Raw genomic sequence first — 14,945 nt, forward strand, 5'->3', positions numbered from 1 at the left:
AGTCTGGTAGATGTTAATTGCTCTAAATGTGTTCTTCCCTTTACAAATTGACTTCAGGATGCCAGTCAGTCTCTTTGTGTACACATCCTCAGCTTTCTTCTTGACATCCTTACAGCAGCATTGATTTAGAGTTGAAAGGGATGACAGGGGTCATTTAGTCCAATCCCCTTCATTTTACAAGATGATGAAGCCTACGGAAGTTAAGTGTCTTGCCAAAGGTTACATATGTAGAAAATGGTAGAGCCAAGAATCAAACTCAGGAAACTTGACTCTAAGTTCAGTTCCCTTTTAGAATTTTAGAATAATAATTTCATCCTGAGGAAGTCCAGATCACACATTGATATCATTGGAGAAAGTAACTGTTTAATGTACTTTTCGGTGGAGCTCTCTAACTTAAGACTTCCACTGATTTGAAAGGCCTACCCAGTTCTGTTCAGAAGTGATGATAACTGATTTAAGGTTAAGCATGCTAGAACCATAGCAGGCAAAAATGGTCTCCTTGGAAGTTATCTCTCTGCAAGATTTTATATCAATTGTTTTTGACATAATTGTACTGGACATATTTTTAAATAAAGAACAATTTTCCACATAGATATCGAATACTCTTACTCAGATCTTTTAAAAAAATATTTGCATTATATGACTGAACCATGAGTATGGAATTGAATCCAAGGCAATACAGTAACCAATAAAGGCAGTATAAAAACTGTAACTTTTCATATGTTGCCTTCCTATAAATGTTTATAGTTTTTTTGAATAATGAAAGTTGTAAATGTTTTGTATAAAGTACAAAAATACAAAATTGGTTTTTATTTGGAGGGGTCATTGATCTCACTTTTATTATTTTTATTATTTATAATTTATAAATATAAATATAAATATATTCATTTTTATATATACTTATTTATATTTGTAATATTTATATTTATAATTTATAAATATAAATTATAAAAATTTATATATATAAATATATATTTATTATTATAATTCATTATTTATTACCTCTTCATTAACCTCTTCTCTTCTTTATGTTAGATGGCCTTGTGTTTGCATCAGAGAATAAACTAGTAAAGCATTTTGCTAGTGAATCACACACCATTGTCACGCATTTGAGGCAGTAATTATGAATCTTATCTAACTGTATGAATTTCCAGTTTTTCATAGAAGGTAGAGCTTCAGTCACTTCCCTTGATTTAACAGTTATATTAATGCTCTCAAGGCTTCTGTTACAGCTTTGATCCAGCTTAAACTTTCATTGTTTTGTCCTGTTCTCAGGTATGGAGGATCAGAAATTTCTACATCCCCCTTTGTCAGGGGTTCTCTCTTTGCCCTAATTTCCTTTCTGCTCAAATATCTGTAGTATAGTCTTAGATTTATACTAAACTATTTTGTTCTTTGCTGTTGCTTTGACTGCTTTTGATTGGTAAGGGGATCAAGAATTTCTGATATGCTTTTGTTTTCTGTATTCAGTTCTGCAGGGTTTTTTCTTTGCCTAGAATTTGGTAATATAGTGTAGAGAATATTCAAGTTCTCTGCTGGGCCCATTGGCTAGATATTTATATAGCCTTCCAATATTTTTCCATATGTCCTAAATTTTTTAAAATTAATATGGTATTTATTTATCTTCCCTCTGTCAACTTCAGCTTTTCCCAGGGCTGCCTGTGGAGGTGGAGGGTGAGGTGACCACAGTGTAATGAGACACAAGGACTAGGAAGAAGAAGAGGTATGGGGGAGTAGAAAAGGTTCTCTCATATATGGAAGAGGATAGAGAGGACCATCTTCAGGCAAAAGAGCTCCATGGTCTTAGGGCAGAGCCCGGGATGGTGTAGGAGAAGAGCTATTGCTTTAAGAAGGGCTTCCTATAATAAACAATGATGAGACTTCCAAATGCAGCCCCAATCTCAGCCCGAAAGTTAGCCACCTGTTAAGGGGCAACTCCAGCCCCGTTGAGCTTGACTGCTGTGTCATTTTCTCTTGAGACAGAGTTCATTTGGAAGCCATACCTAGGAATGGCTGAGGTCAGGGGCCCTGATGCTGCCAAGGTGGTGAGGCTTTCTTCTGTTTGAACTTCTGGTCAGTTCAGTGCCACCGCAAATAATAGTAGATTCAGTAACTAAGAACTTCTCACAAGGCAGGAGTAGAGAGCAAAAGAACTGCCCACAGAGTAGACAAGTCAATAGCTTTCTCAGGTTGCTTCTGCCATGATGGCATTGGGTACCAGTCCTTAGGAGGATTACTAGATAGTTCTCTCCCCACCCCCAAGCTCTTGCTGTTGCACTTTTGAGTGCAGATCCTGAAATCTTTTTACACTCTGTCAAGTATTGTGGGAGAATAATTCATTCATGATGGTTCTAGCAGATGACAGTTTCTTTGAATTACTCCATTCTGAAGTAATTTGTTAGAGTTATCATCATCATCATCATCATCATCATCATCATCATCATCAATCTCATTCTTCCCATATTTACAATGACATTAAGATAGAAGTGGTTATTCTTTGAACACGTGTGGAACTATTGCTCAGGTGGATAAAATAACTGCTTTGTATAGTAGAATAAAAGAATTAGAATATAAACTTACCCTTTAAAGCAAAGATTCTTACCTTTTTTTTGTGTAAGACTCCTCTGAAACTCTTATGAAGCCTTTCTCAGAATTGTGTTTTTTAAGTACAAAAAAAAAGTACACAGGATTACAATATGCAAACCAATTATACTGAAATTCAGTTATCAACATATATATGTATATATATATTATACATCACAACTTGCATTTATTTAGTTGCTCCTCATAACATTCATCCATTTGACAAGCATTTAGTAAGTATCTGCTATGTGCCAGGCACTGGGCTAGGCACAAACATAAAACAATCTTGGACCTCGAGGAACTTATCCCTTATTAGGGGATAAACTACACATAAAAACTAATACAAATATATATGCTGTGTGTTTAGTTTTGTGTTTTGACAGGGGCAGAATTGCCCTTGGAAGTGTAGTTATGAAACAGAATCACATATGATTATGTTCCCAGTTAGAAAACTCTTTAAAGGTAACTCTCTCCTATGACGTTCCCAGAGCTATCCCAGGCCCTCATGCCCCAAACAAAAGGACATATGGAAATGCAAAGAACAAAACCAACTACAGCTATTTATGAGAAATAAGGTTAAGTGCTGTCTTAAACAGAATAAAAGAACATTCTTAGAAGTGGATGGCGGTCATACCCATCTTGAGTAGGCATTGGCAAGTGGATAAGGACTGCCATGTTCCTCCATATATATTTTTCCCTCAGTGCTTCAGCCAGTTGAGAGAATGCCCATGATTAAGAATAATAACAAAAACAGTCTCACACCTTGCCTCTTTAGTTTTCACTTCTCCATTGTCCCAGGAGGCAGCGTAGATCTGAGGGCTGTAACTGCTGATGTCACCATTGTGACTGCTTCCTGATGATGGGGCCAAGGAAAGAATCCACATCCCTTCACTTGGCATGTATTGCCCTCCTCTCTTGAGAAGGAAATAATTAAAACGCCTATTGTGGAGGAAAGGTGTTCCCTTCAGTCCTGATCATTCCTTGGGTTCCTCTCATTCTGAACTGGGAAGAGAGACAACATCCTGGGTATTTAGAGACTTAGACCCCATGCAAGAAAGCCAGCCAAGCCTTCCCAGAAGGACTGTTAACAGTCACAAAGAAAATAAATGGTAATGTTGGTACTATGGGGGACATACTGACAGCTGGGGGATCAGGAAAGACCAAAGTAGGGAAGTTAAACTATGAGGAGGGAGACGAAGGCATCAAGAAAACACAACAGATGTGAAGAGAGGGTAGCAATAGTCTATCAGTAGTGAGAACACAGTGAACTGGAGTGAAGGGTCCTAGATGTGAAATCATCAGACCCAAATGGAAGCTGACACTTCCTTGGCTATAACAGATAACTTTTGACTTATCACTACACTCCTCTGGGTACTCGACAGGACATAAACCCATCTGCTTGTCCCAACCCTGACAGAAAGTGTAATTTAGGACAACCACTATGTTTTCTGGGTTGGGATCCAAACAGCTTGGAACACTGCTCCTTTTGGCCTGGCATATGAAGTGTTGTCTGCCCCTGCAAAAAAACAAGACTGAGAACCCCTCTTCATATTTCCAAAGTCTTCCATAGCCAGTGGCCCTGGAGGGCATACCAGGGCAGGATCTAGAAGAATTATTTCCAGCAATCCTTTTGGCAGCATTAATTCTCCAAGCTGCCATAGTTTTCCTCTTATATTCGCTCTCCTCTTTTCCTGTCATTGTCCTCCCTTTTTATTTGTGTTGTCTGGTCGCTGCCCTAGTGGCAGTGGGTTTGAGGATAGAGTTGATTGGGTAGGGGAGAGCAAAGTCAGATTTTCAAATAAGTGGAGTGGGTATTGTATTTCAAGGCAATTTTATCCCATATCTCACAATAGTCAATGCAACTTGTTTAGTGAGAAGGATATAATTGTTCACCATCAGTAAGGGTTTTGTAACTGGGAGCAGCACCGGGTGTGATAGCTTACCTTGTAAAATCCTTCCCAGCAATTTCTGTTTTCCCCTTGACTTGTGTAAGCCAGTATTTGGGGGAGATTGTTTCAGTTCATCACATTTTCAATTTAAAAATGCAAAAGTTTTGTATTAAAATTCCATCTATTTTGTTTGTAAATGCTTTTGCCTTTTTGCAGGAACCACAGATTTTTTTAGAAGTTGGTAAACTAACACATTTGGCATCACAGTCGCTATGCAGTATAATATACTGGATGGAGTGCCAGTATTGGAGTCAGGAAGATCTGGGTTTGATACCTATTAGCTGTGGGGACCCAAGTAAACCATTAAATCTCTTCAAACCTTAGTTTCTTCATCTGTGAAATGGGGACAATAACAGCTTCTACCTAATAATGTTGTTATGAACATAAAATGGGAAAATGTATATAAAGTACTTTGCAAACCTTGAAGTGTTATATGCAGGAAAGCTGTTATTATTATAATGATGCAGGGATTAGAGAACTGGACTTGGAGTCAGGAAGACCAAAATTCAAATCAGGCCTCAGACACTTGCTAGGTATGTGACCCTGGGCAAGTCTATCTGCCTCAGCTCCCTCCTTTGTAAAATGAGGGTAATAATAACACTGTCAGGGTTGTTGTAAGGATAAAATCAGATATTTATAAAATGCTTTGAAAACTTTAAAGTGCTTTGTAAGTGCCAGCTTATTATTATTATCATCATTGTTACTGTATGACCTTGGGTCTCAGTTTGCTCCTCTATAAAATGAAGTATTAGACCCCATAGGGGTCACAACCCACAATTTAAGAAGCGCTGAAGGGGTCATGAGTGGAAAAAGTTTAAGAAGCCCTGAACTACATCTCTGAAATTCTTTCCACCTCTACATTAGTGGTAGAAATGTAAGCTTCTTGAGATCAGGGGCCATTTCGTAGCTTGTCTTTATATCCCTAGCACCTAGGACAGTGCTAGAAGGCATTTAATAAATGCTTAATGATTAATGGATCAATCCTACCTATGATCATTTGTGACACAGACTCAAGTTAGAAACCACTACCCTCCTACTTGCTTTGTTTTGCTGTATTTAGGATTGGATACATAAAGTAGGTCTACTATGTTTATCAGAATCTTGGCTATTAATGCTTTTGCATTCTTGTCTTTTTGATTGTACCCAATTATCTATAATGGGCATTGGTACCAAAAATATTGATGGTTAAAATAAGATCCAACAATAACTAAAAAACTCCCAACAACCTAAGAATTTAAATGGATGCTGATTACCATAGGTACTCTGCCAACATGGCAAGACAATCAGCTGATTACAGGTTACTAATTATTGGGCCCTTTTGATGACGTATTGTAAGACAATAAGAAGCCATATTTTCAGTCAAACCTATTCCTAATGCTTTTCTACATTAGCTGAATGGATATATATGCAACTTACATAGAGAACAAAGCAGACAAAATTGTCACGTGGGCTTAGTAGGATAGGCTCCACAGTTTGAGAAATGCTGCCTTAGAATACAATTCAACTCAATTCCATTCAACATATTTATTAAGTAGCCATTTATTCGAGGTCCAGATGATACAGAGATAAATAATAGAATGTGTTAAGCACCTAAGAATGGTCAAAAGCAAGGGAAGTACAAGAAGTAGGAGGAGAGAGGAATTACTTCTGTTGGGGAGATAGGGAAAACTCCATAGTGGAAGTACCTTCTGAGCTGGCCTTGAAGGATGAGAGGTATTTCTCTGTGTTTAGTTTATTCTTTTTTGTTCAATTTTATTTATTGTTTTGTCCCATTAAAATTCTGAAATCTCTCTCACTCCTCTCCCCACCCCACACTAGAGAAGGCCACCATTTGACACAGATACGTACAAACACACACAAATACGTAAAATCATACTATGCATACTTCTATTTATCAACTCTTTCTCTGGAGGTGGATAGCATCTTCCTTCATAGGTTGTCTGGAGTTGATTCAGTATTTATAATACTCAGAATAACTTATTCATAGTTAGTTCTTTGAAAAATATTGCTGTTATTATATACAACATTCTCTTGGTTCTATTCATTTCACTCTTCATTATTTCATGTCTTTCCATGTTTTCCTAAACTCAAACTGCTCATTATTTCGTACAGCACAGCAGTATTCCATCACAATCATGTACCATAACTTGTTTAGCCATTCCCAATTGATGGGCACCCCTCAATTTCTTTGACACCAAAAAAAGATCTGCTATAAATATTTTAGAACATCTAGGTTCTTTTCCTTTCTCCTTGATTACCCTGGGAAACAGACCTAATAATGATATTGCTGGGTTAAAGAGTATACACAGTTTAATAACACTTTGGACATATTTACAGATTGTTCTCCATAATGATTGGATCAGTTCAGAGTTCCCCCAACAGTGTATTAGTGTCCCAATTTTTCCATGTCCCCTCCAACATTTGTCATTTCCCCTTCTAGCATTTTAACCAATCTGAGCATTTCTCTAATCTATAATAATTTAGAGCATTTTTATTTGACTATATATAGCTTTGATTTCTTCATTGAAAAACTGCCTATTCATATCCTTATGAATTTGACAAAGTTCTCTACATGTTTAAAATATCAGACCTTTATCTGAGAAATTCTCTATGAAAAAAAAATTTCCCCAATTTTTTGCTTTCCTTCTAACCTTGGCTACATTGGTTTTATTGGTACAAATCCTTTTAATTTAGTGTAATCAGAATTATTTGTTTTCTATCTTACAGTGCTCTCTATCTCTTGTTTATTCAGAAATTCTTCTTCTATCCTTAAGTATGAGAAGTAATATGTTCTATGTGTTAATAATTTACTTAGGATATCTCATCTTTATATATAGGTTATCTATCCGTTTTGACTTTATCTTGGTAAATGGTGTAAGATATTGGTCTATACCCAATTTCTTCCAGACTGATTTCTAGTTTTTCCAACAATTTTTTTTACCAAATAGTGGATTCTTATCCCAAAAGCTTAAATCTTTACATTTATCAAACACCAGGTTACTACAATCATTTACTGCTATGTATTTTGTGTTTACCCTGTTTCACTGATCTGCTTTCTGTTTCTTAGCCAGTACTAGATAATTTTGATAATTACTACCTTATAATATAGTTTAAGATTTGGTACTGCTAAATCTGTCTTTTACTTTTTTTCACTAATTAGTTTGATATTCTTGACTTTTTATTTTTCCAAATGAATTTTGTTATTATTTCTTCTAGCTCGATAATTTTTTGGGTAATTTAATTGGGATGGCATTGAATAAGTAAATTACATAGAATTGTCATTTTTATTATATTGTCTCTGCCCACTCATGAACAATTAATATTCTCTAATTATTTCAATCTGACTTTATTTGTTTAAAAAGTGTTTTATAATTATGTTTAATGTCGTTCCTGGATTTGTCTCAGCAGGCACAATCCCAGGTATTTAATGTTGGTTATGGTTACTTTATTTTATTTTATGTTGGCTAGGCAGTGGGATTAAGTGACTTGCCCAGGATCACACAGCTAGTAAGTGTTATGTATCTGAGGCTGGATTTGAACTCAGGTCCTCCCTGACTCCAGGGCTGGTGCTCTATCTACTACACCACCTAGCTGCCCCAACTTATGATTATTTTAAATGAAATATCTCTCACTATTTCTTCTTGCAGGGTTTTGTTGCATATCATATATATGTATATATACATTTATGTGGGCTTATTTTATATCCTGCTACTTTGCTAAAATGATTAATTGTTTCAACTAGCTTTTTAGTTGAATCTCTAAGATTTCCAAAGCATATCATCATATTGTCTATAAAAGAGATATTTTTATTACCTCATTGCCCATTCTTATTCCTGCAGTTTCTTTTACTTTTCTCATTGCTATTGCTAGTACAATACTGAATATTGGTGATAATGGGCATCCCCGTTTAACTCCTAGGTTATCCACATTACAAATAATGCTTGCTGATGATTTTAAGTAGATACTTCTTGTTTTAAGAAAAAATACATTTATACCTATGCTTTCAAGTTTTTAAAATAGGAATGAGTATTATATTTTGTTGAAAGCATTTTCTGCATCTATTGATAAAATCATATGATTTTTGTTACTTTTCTTATTGATGTAATCAATTGTGTTAAGTTTTCTTTATTTCAAGGTATTTCAAGAAGTGGAAAAGTTGAGGGAATTCTGTCCCTCCATATAAAGGTCTGTAATTGTAGAAGCAAGAGATGGCAGGATGAGTCCAGGGAATGAACAGCAGTCTTGTATAGCTGGCACATATTGTTCATGAAAGAAAGTAGTATGAAATAAGGCTAGAGCAGCATAAAGGCCTTGAATTACATGCTGAGTCATCTGACTTTTTTCCTATAGGTGATATAATGTGATGAGGGCCCATTACCTTAGGATGATCACTTTGGTAGCTGTGTGATGGGCTGTTTAGATAGGAGTTAGACTGGAAATAAAGAAAACCAGTAGGAGAGTACTACAGAGGTCTAGCCAAGAGGTAGTAAAAGCCAAATCTAGAGCAATGATGGTAGGAATAGAAATAAGAGGAGGGAGTGGACCCAGCAATACTGGAAGCATGTTACCTGGCCACTTCTGTTCTGTATGTGTGTCTCCTACTTTACTGTTGGCTTAGTAACTTGTATGAAAGTGTACCTTTAAGTGTATGGGAGATCATCTCATCATTTCCTTTATTATGTTGTTTAATTAAATGTCTTTTTCTTTGCATGAACATACTCTATTATTAGCTGGGGAAAGAAAAAAATATAACCCACACTCACTACTGTGCCTCAAGCCTAGGATAATACTCATGGGTACCCACGTGTAAAGATTACCCCAAAGGCTACATCAAGAAAGGGGCAGGTAGATTCAATTAGAATGGTGCCCAAGTTTTGCTCTACTTGACTACTGCTTCACCTACCCTGGTCCCAAGCATAATCTTCACAGCTGCCTTCGGAAACAGGCTGACCTTTCTATCTTATTTACTGATCTTTTTGAGAAGAGAAGAGAAAAGCAAAAGCTACCAAGAATGATCTTGAAATTGGCAGGTGAGTCAAAGGAAAGAGAGAATAAGATGTGGACATTATAATAGTAGCACTTAAATGTTTTCCCAGGGAACAAACTGTGCTTTGAAAGCAGAATATGTATTTATGTTAATTTCTAACTCCAGAGCAGAATTGCAGCAATTTCTCTGATGGTTTATTGCTCTGGTTCCAAAATGGCCAAATATTTAGATGCTGCCAGTGTGCTGCTGACTCATATTTCCATAAGTAAATTTGCCTTTTATGTTGCAAACTTCTAGCATAGCATCAATCTTCCATTATAGATCCAAGAACTGCCATTTTCCTTTTCATTATGTCCTTGTCTTCACTTCCAATATGAACTATGCCTCACTCAGAGCTTTGTAACTCTTTTTTTTGCTGTCCAGGATCTACTTTCCTTGTTTGTACCTTGTAGTCATACAGAGGGAGAACCATTATGGCCAGGGAATACTCATAGCAGAGAAATATCCCTTAGACTCTTCTCAGCTTCATAGTGGGCAGAGGGAATAGCAAACGTTCTGTAATATTTTCAGTTATGAGTTTTTATCTCTAGTAAGTGCTTAATAAATGTATGTCGATTGAATGGTTTGGAAATATACACATTTGGGACTCCAGAGTGCACAGAGTGCTAAATGTGCCAAACCTGGAATCAGGAGGACACAAGTTCAAACCTAGCCTCAGATACTTACTGGCTGTGCAGCCTTGGGCAAGTCACTCTACTTTGTCTGATTCAGTTTCCTCATATTTAAAATGAGGGTAATGATAGCACCTACCTCCTAGGGGTATTGTAAAGATCAAATGATAGCATTTGTAAAGTGCTTGCATAGTGACTGGGGCATTGCAAGTGCTATGTAAATGTTAGCTGTTATTGTTGTTGTTGTGTTTCCATTTGGAGCTCCCTAGAATACAAAAGGATTACAGAATTCAGGGACTGTAGGATGGTTGACACCAAATCATCCTTTTCCATTCTGGAGTCCTGTGTTTTCAGGTCATATGCTTTTAGGTATATTATTTCTGTAGTGTTTTACAGTCATAAAATGTTTTATACACATTATCTCATTTGATTTTCACAACAATTCTAAGTGTATGTTTTCTCCATTTTTCAGATCATGAAATTAGGCTCAGAGAAACTAAATGACCTGCCCCAGGCATATGATAGGTTAGTGACAGAGCCAGAGCTGCAGTTAAAGTCTCCTAATTCCACAGTTTTCTTTTCACTACATAATAATGATTTCCTCTCTAGTAGGGATTCTAAATATTTTTTTTTGTCATGGATCCTTTTGGTACTTTGTTGAAGCCCATGGACCCATTCTCAGAATAATGTTTTAAAGTACATAAATAAAACATATAGGGAACTAGTTATATTAAAATATCGATATCTATATCTACAATCAATCCTCAACTTTCATGAGGGTAATGTTCCTAGAAAACAGCACAAAAGTAAAAAAATTTGAATGTTGATACATTGAACTTATGGGAAATAGTAGGTTAGGTTTCTGTGACCATCAAAAACTGTAATCTTTCACTAGAGAATGCTGAAAATACACTTTTCTGCATACAGTTCTTTATAACAACACATTAATTCTGATATGTTCTTTTCCTAACACAGTAACCATGAAATAACCCATCAAATGCAGTACACAAAATAAAATCTGTAACATGCAGAACATTTTTTCTTGCTAGTAATTCCCTGGAATTCTGTGACCTTTTGTGCTAACATCTCAATAATTAAAAAAAAAACAACAGTGATTTCAGACAATATTCACTTTTTATAATACATGAAATCTACAGTACCATAAATAAAGTACAACAAATAAAATTCTTAAAAACTAAACTATTTTTTAACCTGAATCTTACCTTCCACTATGTCAAATGGCAGCATGAGGGTGTTGTACTATATACTACATTGCTGTATACCTCTCTACCTTGGCTGCCCTCTGAAAACCAATGTAGAGGTTTCTGGGACTTTAGTCACTGATGTTGGAAAATGCCAAGACTGGCAAGGACTTGACATCACCTCAAACATTCTGTCCTTCAGGGCTGGTGGATAGCATTGGAGATTATGAAGGACAGACCAGCTTGAAATAATTGGTGATGGCTACTTCCTTCGAGGTTTGAGATCCTTAAGGGTCTTGGAGTGTGAACATAGTAGAGATGAGTTGATGTTTAACCTTGAGGATGCTGCACTTAATGATGGGATTGGCAGCCTTAATGTGTCTAGCAGGCAGGTTGATTATGCCAAGCCACCCCGAAGCTTGGAAACTGTCAGCAATACAATTTTGGGGTCTTATTTGTTATCATCATCTTCGCTGTCCTGAAAACCGCCTTGAGCCTCTCATTTTTTTCCCCTATTGCATATAGCTGCAGATATGTCCAGTTTCCAACTTGAAAGTAAAAATGAAGTTGCTGATAAAATAGGAAATGCTTGAAGTTATGAAAATTAAAGGCTGAATATTGGAAATGACTCTATGTCAATCAAAACAAAATTCATGGACTCCAGATTAAGAACCCCCATGGTCTATAACTTCTTATGTGTTTCTTCTAACTTGTTAATAAAAGTTGTTAATAGATGTCAGTTCTACTTAGAACTTAACATGTATTTGTGAACATAACAAAATTATCCTTTTGGTAATGAAGTTTTACAATCCCTCCCACTGCCAGTGTAAGCCTCATTCCATTTTATGGAAACTGAGGCTAGTTTCTAATCTCATCAACAACAATAACAACAACAAATGAAGATATATTTGTTCAAGCACCTCAAACTTTTCCAAAGTGTGTTTACATTTTGCCCCTTTATTTGCCTTTTCTCTGTGCTTGGGGAAACATTGGGACATCATTAAAATGATTCAAAGGGCTTACTGTTGCCAGTTTTCCTCAATTGATTTTGATTGCTGCAGCCTTCTTAATCATGCGATGATTTGTATTGATTGTGAAAAGCTGAAATAGCAAATATCCTCTTTCTTTTCCCACTCCCACCCCCAACTACATAGCCATCTCCAGCCCTTGATGTCTGAAAGAGCAGGACTGGAAGGCAGAGCAAAAAGCCCAGGAGGAGAGAGGGTCAGTATGTCAATCTGTATTGTCAGACCCAGCATGGAAGCTGGCTCTAGAGCTCTTTAGGTAAATGGACATGGACACATATGACAAGTAGCATGGTATATTAGAAAGAGTACTGGGTTCAGAATCAGAAGGCCCAATTGAGTTCTGGTGACAGCTCTTGATATTTAATGGCTGTGTGACCCTGGGCAAGTGCCTTAACTTTCATGAGACTTACTTTCCTTATCTGTAAAATGATCATAACAACACTGACAGTACAAGATTACTGTCAGTACAGGATTGTTGTGATGATCAAACAGAAGGACAGATATAAAAAGTCCTTTATAAGTATAAAGCAACAAATAAACACCAGCTAAGCTTTACTTCAGTGGGTCTATAGAATAATGCAAGATATTAGTACATTTGTGTCCAATTACAAGTTTTATTCGTCAGCAGTCAGTTAATAAACATTCATTAAGCACCTTCTATGTCCCAGGCACTGTGTAAGCCCTAAGGATATAAAGGTAAAAAGATGAACCTTTTCAAGAAGCTCATAGTCTAATGGTAGAGACAAAATGCAAACAACTACATATAAACAATCTCTATACAGAATAAATTGCAAATAATCAACAGAAGGTAGGTACTAGCATACTTGGGAGTCGCGTTTTTTTCCCTCAATCTGGACCCATTTGGACCTAAGGTTCTTAAGGGACTTCCCTTCTCAGCTTGGAGGGGGTAGTAAAATTGGAATTTCCATTACCTAAGGGAGAGAGTGAAGGATTAGAATTTCATCTTGTCTTTCTTTTCTTTACCCATCTTCCAATGGAGGAACAACTGAGTAATGAAATAAGGAGGGAATGTCAGAGAAGTGGAGAGGCAGTGGAAAGATGAGAGTCGTGGTTAGTCTGTGCACGGACCACTCCTGCTGAGATCATCAAGCTGTCTTTGTTAGTCTGTCTTTATCTCTTCTGCAGACATTTTGGCAGGATGGATCCCTGCTTACTTTTCATCTCGACAGCCATTATTTCTTTTCTGTCTCTTCTGTGTGTCTTTCTTCATTGCACATCTTTATTATTAACTCAGGCTCTCCTTTTAGACACCCTAGTCATGGCTCTAGGCAGAGGCAGGCATAGCCTTGGGGCTGTGTCTCTGGTGTTTCTGGTGATTGATTATGCTTTCCCTTTACATTCCACTATCTCAAATGAACACCCTCTCCTTCCATTTCTGTTCTTTCTCATTGGGGTTTTTTTGTCAATGTCAAGGGGAAGGATTTTGAAGATATGTCTATACAATATAAGCATTAATGAGAGAACCATTTTTTTTTGTCTCAACCACTTATTTTATATCCATCTACATGGTAGCAAACTGATGGATCTACAAGGAAACAGCTGGTGGCACAGAGGGGCTGCTTAACAGCCAACCCAATTTAAGGCCTGGAAACATCACTATTCACAACTCTGCACCCACTTCCTGCTGCCACTATAGCTAAGTGACTCATAGCACTTTGGGCTTTGACCAACTGAAGTGTCTCATCAGCTACAGACCTTTATTCCCTGGTGAAGTCTCCGTATCCCTAGGGTGCCAGCAACCCACAGGGCCTCTAAGTAGCCTGAGTTCCTTTTATAGCATTAAAGGATTATTTTTTTTACCCAGATTTCTTTCCTAGATGAGTGGGAGCCTTAGACACTAACAAATTCCATGAATAAACATGGCTGGCATCTTACCATGCCCCAACCTCATTCTCTTCTTTCCCAATTCTGTGTTTGCTTATGCCCTCTCCTTTGGCTAAAAGGCTATTCGCCTACAGTTCTACCCCTTGAAATCTTACTCATCCTTCAATATCCAGCTCAGAAATCACCTCCTTCATGAAGACTATCTATTCCCCCAGCAAGAAATTATTCTACTCTTCTCAGATTTCTTAATACTACTTCATGTGTCTCTTTCCTATATAGGTATCACATATGGTATTTGGTGCCACAGTTATTTGCATATATTTTCTACTAGACCTGGAATTCTTGACTTTTTTTTTATCATGAAACCCTTTGGTAGACTGGACAAACTGTAGACCCCTTCTCAGAATAGTGTTTTTTAAGTGGTAAAATAAAATATGTAGAATTACAAAGGAAATTGATTATATTGAAATGCAGCTATGAAAAACTTTTTAAAAGTTAAGTTCACAAATGCAGTGTCAAGAACCCCTGTATTAGATTGTAAGTTCCGTGAGAGCATGTTGTGTTTGCCCTGTAGCATCAAGCACAGTGTAAGCACAAAAACAACTACAGTGTAATTGCTCATTGGTTATTATTGTTGAAGGCACTCAGAGTGGGAGGAGGGTGTAGCCAGGCTTTGAGTA

Source organism: Vombatus ursinus, unplaced genomic scaffold (assembly GCF_900497805.2).
Source record: "Vombatus ursinus unplaced genomic scaffold, bare-nosed wombat genome assembly UNPS02014833.1, whole genome shotgun sequence".
Lineage (NCBI taxonomy): Eukaryota > Metazoa > Chordata > Mammalia > Diprotodontia > Vombatidae > Vombatus > Vombatus ursinus.